Source organism: Tupaia chinensis, unplaced genomic scaffold (assembly GCF_000334495.1).
Source record: "Tupaia chinensis unplaced genomic scaffold, TupChi_1.0 Scaffold000459_1, whole genome shotgun sequence".
NCBI lineage: Eukaryota > Metazoa > Chordata > Mammalia > Scandentia > Tupaiidae > Tupaia > Tupaia belangeri.
The window spans coordinates 201,424-220,515 of record NW_006159968.1 but is presented as its reverse complement, the minus strand read 5'-3'; the positions used below and the strand labels follow the sequence as shown (position 1 = coordinate 220,515).

Here is a 19,092-nt window from a genome sequence, read left to right as displayed (position 1 = left end):
TGGACTTTTTAAAAAAGTAAGTTTAATTATTTTCTAAGAGTGATTTTGAAAATAGTGTTACATAATAAAATATGTATTTAAGTATAGCTTCCAATTCACTCCATTTCATGTTTCACTGATTCTCACCATCTTATAGCACTGAAACGTAAAACACTTCCTACAGTTTGCTGTTTAAAAAAAATTAAAAAGGCAATCAAAACAAGTATCACTAGTCTTCTTACTGCTAGCTTTCAAACTGCCCCCATTCAGCCCCACAAGAACAATCTAAACAGCCGCATCCTTTGACTGAAATTTCAGCTTAAATGTTTCTATAACTTCCCAGCTGAGTTGTCATTTGTAAACCTTTTAAAAATGAATTATTAAAACAATTTCCATTAGTCTTTTGTCTTGCCATCATGCAACCATTTTTCCTTTGCTGTTTAACCAGTGAAAAGCCACTCTTATTAGCTATAAATACATGGCAGCATCTATGGGGAGCAGGCCTATGACTCACGCAGAGGGCTCCCCAGGGTGATCTCAGAGATGGCTGCATTCTGGGAAGCATGGCCAGGTCCACTCTCCACCCACAGGCACCTCCAAAGCAAGCTGGTCAGAATGTTTTCTCATCAACTTCTTCTATTCCCCTTCATAGTACTGGGACACTTCATTTACTTGGTCTTCGGGTAAATTCCTTCCAACTGTCTGTCCATCTACCCATCAAACATTATTGTAAATAACAGGGTATCATAAATGTGCTCCAGCAAGAATACAATTACAGCATGGGAGACTCAGATAAATAAGCTATTATCGTGCAGTAATTTGTACAACAGAGAAATTAAATGAATGCACAGGAAGCACCAAGTTATCAGGGCTAGTTTCCAGGGAAAGGGCCTATCAAAAGCAATTAATGCCATCAAAATAAAGTGACAGAAGGATGGTGGAAAATCTGCAATGGGAGAACAGCAGAGTCAAAGCCTCAGGATGCTTTGGGAAACTAAACATAGTTAAGAATGGCTAGATTAGAGAGTTTGTTCAGGCCAGTGGACAGAGATGAGGATAACAAAGGTTAGCGTAAACCAGCGGTCTCCCCTGCTACTTCAACCACTGCTCTAAGAGGCATTTTGTGCATTTTAGATTGTTTACATACACAATATATTCTTGGGACAACAAAGGTACCTTGTTTCAGAAATAAAAATAAGAAACCACAAATATGTAAAATGCGTGATTCTCATTAAAAGAAAGCAATCTATAAAGCCAATCAGTAGAACCCCCAAATGGTCTAGATGTAGAGTTGTAAAATCTCAGCCACTCTTTCTTTTGGGTCTTTGCTATAGTGTGCTTGCTGGAGAGACACACAGAGAGTGAGAAATCATCCACAAGGGGAGATTACCATGCATCGATCCCTTCTCCCTTCTCTCTAGGACTCTGCGCATGCACAAGAGACACACAGAGAGTGAGAAATCATCCACAAGGGGAGATTACCATGCATCGATCCCTTCTCCCTTCTCCTCTAGGACTCTGCGCATGCACACACATGCCCAGCATGATTTTCAAGCTGCAGGACCCATGACTCAACCACAGTAACCCATGTGGAGTCCAGCACCTTAACTCTCATGTTACCTGCTGGCCCCTCAGCCTTTCTTAGCAAGTTTGTAAACTAGAGGCTGGCAAGTGGCATGGTTGCTAAGGGCGCTGGACTTCCACATGGCTGACCAGTTCTTGTACCAGACCTGGCGACTTGCTTTACCACTTTCTCCCTCTCTCCCCAACCCCATCCCTCTCTGGTAAAATTAAATAAATGTTGAAATAATTCTTAAAAAAAAAAAAGATGTTTGTAAACTAAACTTACAACCTAGCAAACTACATATAAAGTCTTTGTTAGATACTAATGTACTGAAGAAAACCTCAAGAAATTAGAGTATCATAAATACTATATTAGAAGGAACATGTTGCTGTGTTATGGTTTCTGTTATTTCACATAAAGGGAAAGGAACTCTAAAAATATCCTCATGTAGTTTCTCCTAATCTGAACTATAAACCTTGCATGAATGTCAAAGTTAGAAAACTGTCTGTCTTAGATGATTTTGAAAGTGAAACGTGACCTATGGAGGAGACTGCGATAGTACACTAATTGCATTTACTGTTAGTATCTTCACGTGTAGCCAGATTTAAAACCAGTATTGGAGTTTTTTCTATCTAGAGTTAGAACTCTTTTACAATTAAAAAAAAAACGTGATTTTTTTAGATTTTAGAAAAAAACAGTTCCATTTTCCGTATCCCAGCTACAAATGCCTAAAATCTTCAAGGGTTCTGACAATTTCTAAACTTAAATATGATATAGAACTTTAGTTCTGGATATGGTGATGTGCTGTTATAAGCAACATGTAATTCAACTTTCCTAAAGTGACTTTCTCAGCACTTTGCAAATCCTTGGTTTTATTCAGTATGAAATGGTTCCGATTGTACCGATTTGCATTTTCTCTACTAGTGCACAAAAAAATGTTTGTGTTAATTGATGCTTTGGTTCTCTGTCATCTGCTACTCTTCCCCAGCCCTTTCATTAATCATTTAGATATTTCACTTTCTTTGTTAGTTACTGGTAGACATATTGAAAAGGTAAATATGTATGGCTGACCTTTTGTCTTTTATTACATTGTTTCTAAATTCGATATGGTCAGATTCAATCTTACGATTTATACTTTTTTTTTACATTCCATTCAACTGCTCCCTTACATCAGGGCAAACTTTCCTGTACTTCCATCTACAATACTTAAGATGGCATCCCTCTCCCCCCATTTATGTCTTTAATCCATTGAATTTCTCTGGAAAAGGTATGCACTGTTTTTCCCCACAGGTCATGGAATTGTCCTAGTGCCATTTACTGAAAAGGCATTCATTCCCCCATTCCCTGTCACACACCAGATTCTCACAGATCTGTTTATCTTACGATCTCCATTTATCCTCGTGCCACTAAGGTAGTTTTATCATTAGTTTTATAGTAAGACCCATTGTTTTTCATGATAGGTCCCTTTCTCTAACCTTATCTTCCTTTGAAAACAAAAAACAAAAAACTGCCTTGTTTGTCCACATAAAATCTTGTTTGGTTTATTCATGTCATGAAAACTGTTGATAATTTGAATGGGACTTCAATGGTTTATAAATTGAGAAGGGCTGCTGTAATGCAATGCTTTTTTCCGGAACATGAGATAATTGCTCAATTTATCTTGGTCTACTTTCATGAAATTATTGCACGTTTTTGCTGAATGTATTATATCCCTTATAGTTTTAGTTGTGGATTAAATTTTTAATTATACTTTCAAATAAACTGTTTCAGGAGTAAGGAACACTACTGATTTTTGCATATTGGTCTTATATCCCAAAATCTCAACTCTCACAACTGTTACTTTGCAGTTTCCACCAAACTTAAATAAAGAGCTGTCTTGTTGCCAACAATAATCATTTCTTCCTTCCCAATCCTTATGCTGTTTTATCCTCTAGCCTTACTGCCATGTCCAAGACACCCAGTGCACCATGGAACAGGTGTCTGACGGCTACTCTTGTCCTAATGCTGACGTTAAGGGAATTTCTAAAGCTTAACCACTCATTTCTGATGTTAAACATGGGTTTTGGGTAAGTTATCACTTACTGAATTAAGGAAGTTCCTATCAATTAAGAGAATGTTTTATTAGTTTGACTTTTAAAATCACGAATGTGTTGCTTGGAGTATTTAATTTGTAAAGAATGTTTATTTCATTCATGGGAAAGCATGAAAGACAGAGAGACCCTCAATAGCATCACGTTATGCTCTATTACCCCGGCACTGCAGCTAGTCAGGATCCTGGTATGCTCGTTCCACGTTTCAAGTCAACTCAGGATCTAAACCTACGAACAGCCATGTGGCTTCCAGCACTTGGGATCAGTAGGCTACTGCCTGTGCTGCCACAGCTGGGCCTACATGTAGATTTAAAAACTTTTTTAATTGCCAGAGAGCATGAGAGAGAGAAAACAAATCCCCAAACAGGGTATAGTCACACTGCAATCCTTTTTAACTACATTTCTCCATCCTGTCAGAATATGAGGCACACATTCACATATGCCTGGACATTTTTCAAGCTACGGGGTGCAGAATTTAGCAGTCAGCCATGTGGATCTGGCACCCTACACACACAGCGTTATTTGTAGATTTTTAAAAGACGTTTTCATATTTATTTATAATATGTATTTGGTAATACATTTTAAAAACGTTAATATTTCTAGGGCCAGCAGGTGGTGAGGTGACTAAGGTGCTAGAGTCCCATAGGGCCAACTGCAGTTCAAGTTCTGGACCCAGTGGCCCAAAAATTACAACAAATAAATATTTTAAAAAAATTTTTAATTTGGGACCAGCAGTTAGCGTAATGGCTATGTCGCTGGACTCCCACATAGTCGAGCACAGTTTGAGTCCCAGATCCGGTAGCTTAAAATCACGCCAGGTGCGTGTGTGTGCGTGCCCAAGATCCCAAGAGAATGGAGAAGGGACTGCGGTGTGGTCATCCCCCCTGGGGGATGATTTCTTGTTTTCTGTCTCTCTCTGTCTTTCTGGCTAGTGCACGTGCCCTATAGCAAAAACCTCTCCAAAAAATTTTTTTTTAATTTAAAATTTACACACATTCACAATTGCTCTGTAATTTAATAAATTTTAATTATATCCTTTTTCATATCTTATTCCTTTCCTGATATCAAAGAATCTTTTTTTACTGATCAGTCTTGCCAGGAGATTGATAATCTCTGGTTCTATCAGCAAAGAACTAGTTTTAAAGTTTCCTTTAAGCTTTATTTTATTTAAATGGCTACCCCAACTCATAAGGGTATTGTTTCATTACTGTGTCATATTTAGACAATACTCCACAGGGAATTTTTTTCCTGTATATGTAGTACACAGGAAAGGGTCTAGATAATTTTCTTACAATGTAGCTACCAATTGAAATACTTCAATGTATTTCTTCATCATAAATTAGGTCACCTAAATGTATGGCTCTGAGCCAGACTTTCCATTCTGTTACACTGGTCTACGAGGGGTTTTTGAAAAGAAATTAATGGAAAATGCATGTTATGAAAAACTAATGCTTGAATTTTAACTTTTGTGCCAAAATTCGTACTCTTTTTTCCCCATGAGCTATCTTTATACTTATGTTAACCAACATTATAGTCTTGACTACAACTATAGTTTTACAGTCACAGGTCTTCCTGTCAGATGTTTTTCAGTTTGTTGTTCAAGTTGTCCTTGGATAGTCTTGGTCCTTTACATTTCTATCAGTTTAATTCTTCCACGGTTAGGATTTTGCTAATACCATTATCAAAGTTACAGATCAATTTACAAAACCACCTTCCAAGTCATGAACACAGTATATCCATATATTTTCTATCTTTTAAAACTTTTCAATATTATGATTTTTAAAAACTCTCTTGAGGACCAGCAGTTAGTGTAAATGGCTATGTTGCTTGACTACCACGTAGTCGACCACGGTTCGTGTCCCGGACCTGGTGGCTTAAAACTCATGCCGGGCACGTGTGCGTGCATGCCCAAGATCCCGAGAGGAAAATGGAAGAGAAGGGATTGCAGCGTGACCATCCCCCCGGGAGGTGATTTCTCGCTTTCTGTCTCTTTGTCTCTATCTGGCGAGCACATGCGCCCTATAGTGAAAACCTCTCCAAAAAAAAAAGAAAAAAGAAACCTCTCTTGCAATTTTATGCTAGTGAAAATGGGATCAGCAGGTGACATGAAGGTTAAGGCAGCTGGATCCCACATAGCCAACTCTGTGGCTTGAAAATGAGATCAGCAGGTGGCATGAAGCGTAAGGTAGCTGGATTCCACATGGCCAGCTCTGTGGCTTGAAAATCACTCCAGATGTGTGCATGCCCAAAATCTCCAGAGGAGACTGGAGAGGAGATTGTAGATTGGCTATCCTTCCTGGGGGGTGCTTTCTCACTTTTCCTGTCTCTGTTTTTTTCTGGGGAGGTCACATGCACTATAGCAGAAACTAAAAAAATAAAAAATATATAACATGCTTATTTCAATTTCTACTTGTTTCCAATATATAGAAATACAAGTTAATTTTTATATAGTAACTGTATTCAATTACCGTGTGAAATTCATTACATATTTTATAGATTCTTTTGAATTTTCTATGCACACAACCAGTTGTCTATAAATAGTTCTAAGGAGTTTCTGCACAGCAAAAAACACTGTAACTAGTGTAAATCGACAATCCTCAGAATGGGAGAGAATTTTTGTTAACTGTGCCTCCGATAAGGGACTGATAACCAGAATACACAGGAAGAAAATGATTAACTCAATTAACTCAATTAAAACGTTGGAAAGTAAGCTGAATAAACAACTCTCTAAGGAAGACATATGAACAGCCAAAAAGTATATAAAAAATGCTCAGCATCCCTCATTGTAAGGGAGATGCAGATCAAAACCACAATGAGATACCACCTAATCCCAGCCAGAAAGGCGAAGATTAAAAAAACAAATAATGGCAAGTGCCGGAGGGGAGGTGGTGAAAGGGGAACACTCCTACACTTTGGTGGGAATGTAAATTGGTCCAGCCACTATGAAGAATGATATGGAGGTTCCTCAAAGACCTTCAAATAGAACTACCATGTAATCCAGCAATTCTACTCCTGGGTATCTACCCAAAGGACAGGAGAGCACTCAGTCAGAAAAACACTTGCATATCTATATTCATTGCAGCCTTATTCACGATTGCTAAGGCATGGAACCAACCCAAATGTTCACAAACAGATGAATGGATTGAAAAATGGTGGCACATATATTCCATGGAATACTATTCAGCCATAAAAAACAAGGCCCTGCAATTTGATAGAAAGTGGATGAATATGGAAGATCTGTTGCTGAGTAAAGCAAGTCAGACTATGAAAGAGAGACATTGCATGTCTCCACTTAACATATACCGACTGTCTGTACTCTATGGTAGAGAGTGAAAGACTGGAGAACATAAAAGAATTCAAAAATTATAATGGAGGGGCCAGCAGGTGGCATGGTGGTTAAGGGTGCTGGATTCCCACATGGCCAACCACGGTTCAAGTCCCAGACCTGGTAGCTTGCTTTCTCGCTCTTTCTTCCCCCCTCTCTGGTCAAATGAAAATAATTAAAAACAAACAAACAACTCTTTAAAAAAATTGTAATGGACACCAGAGACAAAGTGGAGAGTGTGAGAGGGGAAGAGCATAGAAAATTTGTGGGGAAAATGGAGAAGATACTTGTGGGACACAGATAAGGTTTATTATCTGTTGACAAGGATGTGTATGGTGGTCTCAACTGGGCTGGACTGAAGTGTATATCGTGCAGGGTAAAGTCTCTTCATAATCTCAATGATGTATAGCTATTTAATGTATGAATAATAAAAAATACATAAAAAATAATTTTCTCCTAAGCCTAATGCTTATTTCAGGCATTACTTACTAAGATCTCAAATGTAAACAGTAGAGACAACTGACCTTTTAGTTTTGTTAGCTGTCTCTACTATAATTAATCTCAAGTTTTTAAAAATTATTTCCTAGTTCTTTTTCTCTAGTTTCTTGAAAAAAGCTTGTGTTACTGATTTTCAGCCTTGCTTCTTTTCCAGTATGTGTGTGTAAGACTATAAATTTTCCTCCATGCACTGTTTTAGCTGCAACTCACAAGTTCTGGTGTTAGATCTTTGTTATTATTTACTTCAAAATATTTAAAGATTTGTTTTGATCTACTCTTTGATTCAGAGACTATTTAGAACTCTATTATATAATTTCTAAATAGTTGGAAGTTTCTCTAATCTCTTTGTCATAGGTCTAGTTATTTTCACTGCCTAAGAAAATACAGGATAAATGCTTTTGATATTTTGAATTTATTGGTTTATGACTCCACATAGGGTAGCTTTGGTAAATAATTTACACTTGAAGAAAATGTGAATTTTTTTGATTGAGTGTTCAATATATGTAAATTGGCTGAAGTTTTAACAACTAACATTAAGACTGTCTGCATTGTTTTTTTTTGCTGTTGTTGTTGAGCGGCCTGTGGTCCTAGATATGCCAAGAGCTACTGGAAAAGCCAAATAAATATCCAACTATAGTTAAAGATTTAATTCTTCTGTTATTATTTTGCTCTTTTGCGTGCTCTCTCTATACACACACACGCATATAGTTTCTTGCCATAGGGCATATGTGCATACCAGAGAGAAGAGAGAAATCAGTCCCCAGTGGGTACAGCCATGCCACAGTTCCTTCTCCATTCTCATCCTAGGATTTGGGGCATGCAGGCACACTCACACTTAGCATGCTTTTCAATCCACAGGGTTTGTGACTGAAACCACAGAATCAGCCATGTGATATCCAGAGCCTTAAACTCCATGGCATCTGCTAGCCCTGCTTTATAATTTTTTTTTAAATAGATTTTTGCTATAGGGTGAGTGTGCTCACTGGACAGAGATAGAAAACAAGAAATCATTCCCCAAAACGGATGGCCATCCTGAAATCCCTTCTCAGTTCTCCCCTGGGATCTTCAGCAGACATGCACCCAGTGTGATTCTGAAAACACAGGGTCTGAGACTCAAACTGTGGTCTGCTATGTGAGAGTCCAGTGACATACTGCTATGCCATCTGCTGGTCTCGCTTTATAAAATATTTTAAATTTGTTTTTGGCACATAGAGATCGAGAGTCCTTCTGTGGTCTGGGTGAGTTCTTTTAAAATGTCCCTTTTAATTTCTAGTAATACTTCTTGCTTTAAATTGCTTTGCCTGATACTAGTCATAGTTTTCATTTGATTGTTTACTTGATGTATCTTTCCTAATGCAATTATTTTTAACCTGTGCATACCCTTACATCTGAAATGTGTCTCTTGTAAGTGGTATAGTAGAGCAGTTTTCAGCCTGGTAATTTTTCAACTTCAAGTCATTTAAAGTGTCTGAGTTTGTATTTCACAATTTTAACTTTTACCCATCTGTTTCATGTTCCCTTTTCTACTTTTGCTTCTTTTATTTTTTACTTCTATTAAATTGTCACATCTGTTTAATAGTTACTGAATTCTATTATTCTTTTAGTGCTTAAGAGATTGTAACATGTACCCTTGACTTCACAGCCTAATTAGTGTTAAGTTTACCACTTATCCAATGCTAAAACCTGAGAGCATGAACTCCATTTACCCAGCTCCTATCTGTTGTTATTGTATAGTTCATAAGGGTTTAAAACAGTCAATATTCATTCTAACTTACCCATATGTTACCATTTCTATTGTTCTTCATTTATTTTTGCTGTACTATGAATGTGTCCCTTTAGAATTCATGTATTGAAATCTGGTGAGCCTTTGTTGTTGAAAGGATATGGATTTAATATGACTATGATGTTGAAAGGAGAGGCCACGGGGAGGTGACTGGGATAGGATGAGGTTATCAGATGGGGCCCCCAGGACTGTCCCTGGTAGGTTTATGAGGAAGAGAAAGACCAGACACAGACACATGCGTCCCTGCTCTGTCTTACCATGTGATCCACCAGCAAGGCACTAACCATATGCAACACTTGGCTGTCCAAAATTGTGAGCTAAATAAACCTCTGTTCTTATAAATTATCCAGACTCATGTTATTTGTTATTAGCAACACTAACAAACTAAAATGGACCCACATCAAATTTTGACTTTTCTTCTTCATGCAGATAATGTTTCCAGCAGGAGAACTATGCTTCTCAGCAACCTTTGCAGTTAGTAGTCAAGTGAAATAGCTGTGGCAAATGAGACACAGCTGGGAGTTTCTTTGGGCTAGAAACAGTAAGACCTCTGGCTTCCCCTTTCCCTTCCTGCAATCTGAAGTGAAGTTACTTTCTGAAGGATGTAATGGTGCCAATGCCCAAAGTCAATGTGGGAATTCTACATGAGAGTTAAAAATAAACAAACCGTATTTTGTTCAAGCTACTGTTCCTTTTACACAGTAGCTCAAGCTGTAAATAATATATACAGTACTTTGAAAAGCATATCAAATGAGGAAAACACAAAACAGAGTTGGAAGAAAATGTTTATTTAGCAAAAAGACATAAAGTCAGTAAGAATAGGGGGAGGAGAAATGAGAAGTGGGGAACTTTAAGAGGTTACTTTAAAACTTGGTCACTGGGACCTCAGTGCAGTGGTGTGCACTGGGTGATGCTGCTACTCGGCAGGCTGAGGCCATATGGGAGCGTTTGAGTCCCAGTCCACCCTAGCAGCCAGGCATGGTGGCACAAACCTACAGTCCCAGCTACTAGGCAGGCTGAGGTGAGAGAACTGCAACATGACAAGACCTTCTCTTAGAAAAAATAAACAAAAAAACTAAGTATGGTAATTGAGAAATGATTTAGACAGAACCCTCATAGGTAATGGAGGTTCATGTGCCATAACCACTAGAGTAAAAGGTACTTAAAATAATCTATTTTATTTGCATTAGTAATATTGACAATTTTCTCTACATTTCCTCCAATGTTTTTAGTTCATGTCTGAAGTTACCAATTTAACTGTAGGAGAATAATTGGAAGTACCGACTTACCTTCTTGTGCCCAGAAATGGTAGCCTTTAATATTGCAACTTAATTGTCAGGTAATACCTTTAGCCTGTTATTCTTCCCTGCAACATTCGCAAAATGGGAGTACAATTACTTGGTCATTTAACATTTTGGTTCTGTTTTTCACTATATAACCAACAGTATCATATAGCAGTAAACAATTGTACATGTGACAAAATAAGTTGGCTTTTCTCAAATTTAAAGGATGTAGAACTCACACAAATTTCATTCAAGAAATGAAAGTCTCTATTTTCCAGACACAGCCCTAGTATTTTATGAGTGTTATAAAGCTTGATTACTGTTACACAACTAGAAAATAACAGAGCTATAATGTAAACTCTTGATTCCAAGAGCAACACTTTTTTTTTTTTAGTTTTTGCTACAGGGTGTGTGTACTAGTCAGAGAGCGACAGAGAGAGGGAAAGTGAGAAATCACCCCTAGCCCCCCTTTATAAAGATGAATAAACCAATCTCTGTCTTTGAGGAGCTCATAATCTAAGAAGAAAACCAGGCACATATACTGGCGATAAAATTAGCATTAGTGGTAACAATTTGGCACTAGTGAGTACCAGATACATGTATGGCAATTTTATCTAAGAGGTTCAAGATCAAGATCCTATTAAGACTTAACATTTGAATGTTGAAGAATGAGAGATCCCCTGGGAGCTTAGTATGTACCTGGACCTATGCTAAGGGATAAATATAAATTATCTGATCAAATACTTATTATCAACAAGTCTAGGTGATTTAACCTGGAACTCACTCTGCTAAATAATGTGCTATACATGCACACACAAAAACTATCAATTGATGGTCACAGTGGAAACAGAACCTATGAGGTTATGACATTCTCATTCACCTACAAAGAATACGAGGTCATAATGCTTAAGAAATGCACCGAAGGTCACATAGCAAAGATAGAGATATCTCAGCTATTCTACTGAGGGCCTGTATGCTTGCCGTATGATCACTTTTCCCTGAAACTGTCATTCTCTTCCTGATTTTGCCTTTAACTCCTTCAAACAATCGATTCACACTGAGAGGTATTCTCAAGTCATAAGCCAACTTACCAAAGGATGAAGTCATTAGATGACTGCAGCATGAGGAAACATGACTTAATAGGGTTGGCTAATATTTAAAACAAGGTATTTACTGTAAATATCAATATTGTAGAAGCAATAATGTGAAATGATTGGGAAACAGGTTAAACAAGTCTGCCAATGTTTACAAACACTGCTCCTTACATACATTACCTCTTATATATAGAAATAAATACAATGCATGAATAGAAATCCCAAGGTACCCAACAGTTGTAGACAAGACTTCACTAATGCAATCTGTTCTGGTCTACCAAGTGCCTCTCTCTCTAAGCCTTCATAATCTATTTTCTGACTGCTAACATTCCTGCGCGGCCTGGCCCACACAATGGTGGCAGGCATTCTGATTAGTCTTTCCTGATGTCAGTCCTTAGAAGCCGTCCATCTGCCTTGCCTGAGCTGCCTGAGGCATTCTTACTCATTATCTTACATATACCTAGAAAGTACAGACTATCTAGTCTGTTCAGTAGAATCTGCAAGTTTGGGTACTTGTTCGAAAATAAAAAGTTGACTCTCTTAGAGCAGTAATAAATACTACCATTCTTATGATGCATGTAGTTTGTTTTTGTTTTGTTTTGAAGAGGTTTTGCCTTAGGGCATGTGTGCTCACTGGGGTGAGAAAACAGAAAGATAGTGAGAGGGAAAACAAGAAATCACCTCCAACGGGGGAAGGCCACACCACATTGCGTCCTCCTCCTGAGGTCTTGGGCATGTACAAAACACACGCCTGGCATGAGTTTCAAGCCCCTGGGTACAAGACTCGAACTGTAGTCGGCCATGTGGGAGTCCAGCAATGTAACCATATGCTGGCCTCCCTCATGATGCGTGTAGTTTTAAAAACATATTTTACCTTAAAAAAAAAAAATCAAGGTGCATGATTTCTAAGGTCGACCAGGATAAACATTACAGAATTTGGGAGTAGACACTGTCAGAGTTCATAGGAGTTTAGAAGCAAAATAAATAGAAGCCGTTATTTACCAAAAAAAACTTTGTTGCCAGCACTGTGTAGGTTCTTCACATGGTTCTCTTAACTAATTTTCAGAAAAACCTGATATAATTATCTTTTTATATAAAGAACGGTCCAGAAAAGATGAGCACCTTGTTCAAGGCCCACATATGACAAGTAGAGAGCCTAGATTAAACTGGAGGGTTATCTAATTTCCAAGTGTATATTTATGTTGTGAAATATACAAGGAACTTTAAAAAGTTGATGGAAAAAAAAAAACGGAATTAAAACAGATACAAAGAAAAAATACAGACTTTACTTCTTAACACAAAGTCCATCAAGTTCAAGACCCTTTTCTAAGTGATGAAACCAGCCATTTAGCACGTTCATAAGATGACAGTCCTAGAAACCTAGCCATGTCCACTGCAGGCTTCTTATTCATTCATTCATTTACTATTAACTGAATAAAAATGGGTGCCCCTTAAGCATATTTTTAAGATTAGGGAACAAAAAGTCAGGAGGAGCCAAACTGGGACTGTAAGCTGGATATCCAATGACTTCCCACTGAAACTCTCACAAATTGCTTTATCTGAAGAATGAGCAGGACTGTCATCACAGCAGAGAACTCGGTGAAGTTCTTTGGCCCTCCAGAAAGGTAAGCAAAATGTCTGAAGCATCCCCCAAAACTGCAGCCTTGACCTTTGCTCCTGAGTGGCCCACTCTTGCTCTGACTGGACCACTGCCACGTCTTTGGTCTTCCTCTTAGTAGTCATTGCTTTGATTGTGCTTTGTCTTCAGGATCCTACTGTAGAGCCATGGTGAGAGCTCCCGTTACAACTCTTTGAAGATCAAACACTTGATCTTGATCTCACTTGTTTAAAATTTCCATTCAAAGTCCTGCTCTTGTCTGCAGCTGATCTTGGCACAACAGTTTGGGACTCACCAAGCAGAAAATTCTCAACTTTAATTTTTCAGTCAGAATTGTGTAAGCTGAACCCTCTGAGTTCTATGATACTGGCTACCGTTCCTGCTGTTAATCATAAGTCCTCTTCAATTAGGCCATACACAAGATTCATTTTTTCCTCTGAAAGTAAGGTGGATGATGTACTCTTGTGGTGGCTTCAACATTCTCTCATCCCATCCCCCCCTTTTTAAAAATTTGCTATAGGGTGCATGTGCTTGCAAGAGATAAAGAGACAGAGACACAGAGTGAGAAAGCACTCCCTTAGGGGGATGGCCACACTGCAATCCCTTCTCCTCCATTGTCTGAGGAATTGGGGCACACACATACAAGTGCTCAGCATGTTTTTCAAGCTGCCAGGTCCAGAAACAAGTCATGTAGCCTGTCACATGGGATTCAGCCACCTTAACCACCACGCCACCAGCTGGCCCTCCTATCCTTTTTTTTATTTAAGTTTTTTAGAGGACAGTAGGAAATTTATTAACTCTATTACAGACCTGTTTTCACAGTGACAAGCAAAATATTTGACCAGTGTTTTAAAATATTGCTTTAAGTGACAAATTCAACAAATGAAAGAAACTATTACTCAAGCTAATACCAATAATTAATGTATAAACTGGCTCTAAATGAGAATTTTTCAAAATATACACTAAACACAGTCATTAATTTGACCATTACTGTATATATTTTAAAAAGTAATGTGGAATAGAAAACAATTTGGGTTGATGTATTTGTAAGTATTTTATGCAAAGCATCATTATCTGTGTGTAGAAATCATCTTTGACATTGCATTTGTTTTTGTCTGTAGTGTTTCCTCTCTTTAAGGCTTTATCCTACCCCTGGCAGATGACTACAACTTTAATTTACATGATAATGAAGGAGTCCTATCCCTTCTTTAAATCAGAAACCCATTTGTAAACTCCTAACTTCTTTGAGGTCACTGTCCCCATAAATTATTTTTAATAATTAATTAATTAATTAATTTATTTATTTATTTATTTTCAAATTTCACCAGAGAGAGATGACAGAGAGAAAGCAAGCTGCCAGGTCAAGGACTTGAACCAGAGTTGTCCATATAGGAGTCCAACACCTTAACCACCATGCCACCTGCCAGTCCCATGTCCCCATAAACTTTTCACAAAGCATTTCATTCTTCCACCCAAGCTTCACCATAAACTGATGTTTGTTCTTGCTTCAATTTCATGTTGCTCTTTCCAAACTGATGCCTTCTCCTTCTAGTACCTCAAACTAGATCTCGTTCAGATACAAGTTGACATAAGTTTATTTTGGTGAAAAAAATTTTTGAAAACATACAAAAATGCACACACAAAAATTCTAACTGTGAAATTTCTAATTTTATAATATACCGACAGCTTTGTGAAGAATTAAAAAGTATAACATCTTTTTATTTTAACCTAGAATTTGAAACAAGAGTATTTCTAGTTTATAAACTTCAATATGAAGCTATTCGCAATGAAAAGAGGTTATCTAGTTGCATTACTGCTGGGCTACCGTCTAGTTCTCTGGTAATACAATGAAATAACAAACTGCAATATGGTAAATGGGGGGGTATTTCAACATTTACCCATATTCTGTAACATTTAAAACTGAAAAGCACACGTTTATGAGAAAAATTTCTTTCATTCCTACTAAGTACAGTTTATGAAAACTTGAAAAACACATTTCATAAAGCTACTTTTAGATTATATGCTTCCACAAATTGTACTACAATATTTTTCTTGAAGCATTATAAATTGTAAAATAATTTAAGCATTTTAACTCACTAAAAGTAAGTTTTGCACACAACTACATAATAGAACAGCTCCCTTTAAATAATAAAGAACATAATAGGGTCCAGCCTAAAGTCTACTGGCTCAGGGACATGGATTCCACATGGCCGGCTGTAGTTCAAAACCTGGCTCCAACGGCTTGAGAAACACACTGGGCATATGTGTTCACACGCCTAAAACCCTGATGGGTTAGAGAAATGGAGGACAGACTGAAGCGTGAACATACCATGTTAGGAGGTATTTTCTCCCTCTCCTTCTCTGTCTGTCTCTCCCTAGAGAAGGCATGTAACCTCTGGCAATTGAAAAAGGAGAAAAAAATAAAAAAGTAGTTTATTGAACAAATAAGATATCATTTAAAACAGTACTCACCTTCAAGAACAAGTTTCCATGTCTTCACATTTTTATTGTGAATTTCTCATAACGTGTAGATATTTTCCATAGAAAATGGATAAACATGAATTCTAATTCTAGATATAGGTATAAATAAGAACTTAAAGAAACTTGCCAAGCTGTTGGAATAATATGCACTTCTCAAGTAATTTTTCATTTGGTAGCTTTTTATTTTGCTTTTTACCTATATAAAATTAGGATGTGTCACCAAAAAATGAAAAGTAAAGCTGATTTCACAGATATAGAAAAAAAGGAAAACAAAGATGTAGAACATTAATTTTAAGTGAACTATTTTAACAAAGGCATAAATATGGACATATTTAGATCAATTAATACATATCTAGAACTTATTATCAGATATTAGCTTATCTTTAAATTACTTAGAAATGTATAGCAATGTCATACTCTGGAACAAAATAACAATGACACACTTTTTTTTTTATTTTTTAAATTTTATTCATTTATTTTAATTTGACTAGAGAGACACATGCAGAGAGAGAGAGGGAAAGTGAGGAAGCAAGCCACCAGGTTCAGGACCTGAACCATGGTCAGCCATGTGGGAGTGTCCAGCACCTTAATTACCACACCACCTGCTGGTCCCTGACACACATTTTTAAAATAATAATAGCTACCAGCGTCAGCAGATAGCATGGTGGTTAAAGTGTTGGACTCCCATATGGCCAACTGCAATTCAAGTCCCAGATTTGCAGGCTTGCTTCCTCACTTTCCCTCTTTTTCTCTCTCTCTGTCTTTCTGGTGAGTGCACATGCCCTATAACAAATTAAAAATAATAATAAATAAAATTAAATAATTTTTTAAAGAAAAAAGTATTAATATTAGGTTACTTGCAAAGTCATGATACATTTTTACACAGAAAAACATGTCATGACTTTTCAGAGAACCCTCATGTATTTCTTTTTTCTTTTTTTTTTTGAGAGGTTTTTGCTGTAGGGCACATGAGCTCGCCAGACAGACAGAGACAGAGAGATAGAAAGTGAGAAATCACCCCTCAGCGGGGATGGCCACGCTGCAATCCCTTCTCCTCCATTCTCCTCTCGGGATCTTGGGCACGCACACACACGCGTCCAGCGTGAGTTTTAAGCCACCGGGTCGCGGACGCGAACCACGGTCGATTACGTGGGAGTCCAGCGACATAGCCATTACGCTAACTGCTGGTCCCAAAGCTACCTTTTCAATATACCAAGAATCATTCTAAATACTTTAACTGGTATATTAACTCATTTAGGTGCAACAATCCTAACATGTAGGTACTATTACAATTGCATTTTAGCAGACTGAAGAAACAAGGAGATTAGGAACTTCTCACAAAGTAACAAGGCTAGAAAGTAACAAAATCAGGTTATGAGCACCAGAAGCATGGCATCAAAACCCTTCAGTACCAAACTGTGGTGATACCAAAGAGTCAAACCATTCTCATTAAACCAGAAAGTTGGCATCTTCTGTATTGCTAAAATACAAATAAGTTATGTCTACTTTAAACATTATAGCAACTATTTCTTTACTTGGGGTTTGACACAGGGCACATGCACTTGCTGGAAAGAAGCAGAGAGGAGAGAGACAGAGACATAGAGAGGGAAAGAAATTCCCCCCCTGGGGGGAGGGGCAGGATGGCCATATCATAATGCCTTCTCCTCCATTCTTCTCTTGGGATTTTTGGCATGCACACACGTGCACCTGGTTGATTTTCAAGCCACCGGGTCTAGCGCTCGAACTACAGTCAGACAGGTAGGCGTCTGGCACACTAACCACCATACCACCTGCTGGCCTGATAGCAATTATTTATTAACACCTACAATATGGTGAGGTAATAATAGCACTTTCTGAGTACTTAATGTGACAGGAACTGTACTCATGAGCCACTCTGTCTTCATCATGTATGTTAATCTATATAACCAACACACCAATTTTGCAGACGGGAAAACCAGTGAGATGCCAAACAGTGTCTTCACTTGCTCCAGATCCAGCAGCAAGTTCACTGGTGGAGTCCACACAGTAACAACTCCCTGATGCTAAACCCCACGCTTGCTGAAGCCCACTGCGATGCCCGCAGACACGGCCCCAGCCACCGCAAGAGGACATTCTTTTCTCCTGATACCCAGAACAACGTCATGTTAGATAACATAACAGAATTGAAAAGTATGATGGTAATTTAGAATAATTACCTTTTTAAAAAATCAAGCTTCTATAAAGTATTCTTGCCAAGTCGTTTACCAATAAGCTAGTGGGTTGATATTCCAAGTCAGCTGAGGTAAACATCCACCTCCCAGCCAATCCATGCATTACAGCTGAGTGTAGGATGTTTACATGAACTGAAACTCAGTTTAGAGCAGGACTTTCAAAACTTTACCCTGTGTATATTGGTCCTTTACCTGACAATCAACAGTACATTAAGGCATATTTGATACAATTTTTTCCTATCTAAAAAGACAACTTGTATAATCTTTTGAAAAAATAACAGGCACAGGCATTCAAGTAAACTATTGATTCAAAGTATAAAACTGAAACAAAGTATAAAATCTAAGCAAAGAACAAAGTGATACTCTTTTCACAGAGGGACTGTGCAGCAACTGCAGACACCCTGTAGCTCCAAGTCTAAATGCAGCTCATCTTACAGCCTTTTACTTTCCCATGTTCTTCCCATGCAACAACTGAATTTGTATGTACAGGGACCCATTTTGATGGCCAATAAAATGCATCAACCACCCATTCTTCATTAAGATGATGCCCATTTTGGAGAAAAGACAAAGCTGATAATAACACCTGTGAAAATCTCAGTCCCCTCTCTTCGTTTTTGCCCCTTCCTGTCTTTGGTACTTCTCCCATACTCATAATTCAGATCTGTTCCCCCCCAGCCATGTCTTTCTACACTCTGATCTTGTTCCACCCCTTCTCCTGTGCTGTTAAACTACCTCAAAGAAATCCCTCTCCCTTGTTCTGCACTCCTTGATTTAAAAATTACCACACATACCCTTACTAAGCACTAAAAGCGGCCTGCTATGGTTTGACTGTGTCCTTCCCAAAAGTCATGTATGGAAAATTGGCTGCTATCTGAAGGCATTAAGAAGGTAGAAACTTGAAACTAGCACTTGGTGTAGTGGTTGAGATGCTGGATTCCCACAGGGCCAACCATGGTTTGAGTCCTGGACCCAGCAGCTTGTAAATTTCTAACAAACCTTTTTATAATCAAACTGTTGGATTATGCAAGTTTTTAAGCTGGGAATTTTATGTTTTACTTGAGTCACTAACTGGGCATAATACCTAACAGGAGAAAGAATGTAAAATGGGCTCCATGGTTATGAAAGTCGGGACCCTAACTGCAGCAACAGCTAGGGGAGAAGCATCTT

The 19,092-nt window shown here is 38.0% G+C and overlaps 1 non-coding gene across 1 annotated transcript; it reads right to left on the bottom strand.

Moving 5' to 3' along the window:
- Positions 1-17,994: 17,994 nt before the first annotated feature.
- Positions 17,995-18,053, bottom strand: MIR30B (microRNA mir-30b). The gene has a single exon (NR_129392.1). It is a non-coding gene; the product is annotated as a microRNA mir-30b (primary transcript).
- Positions 18,054-19,092: the final 1,039 nt, after the last annotated feature.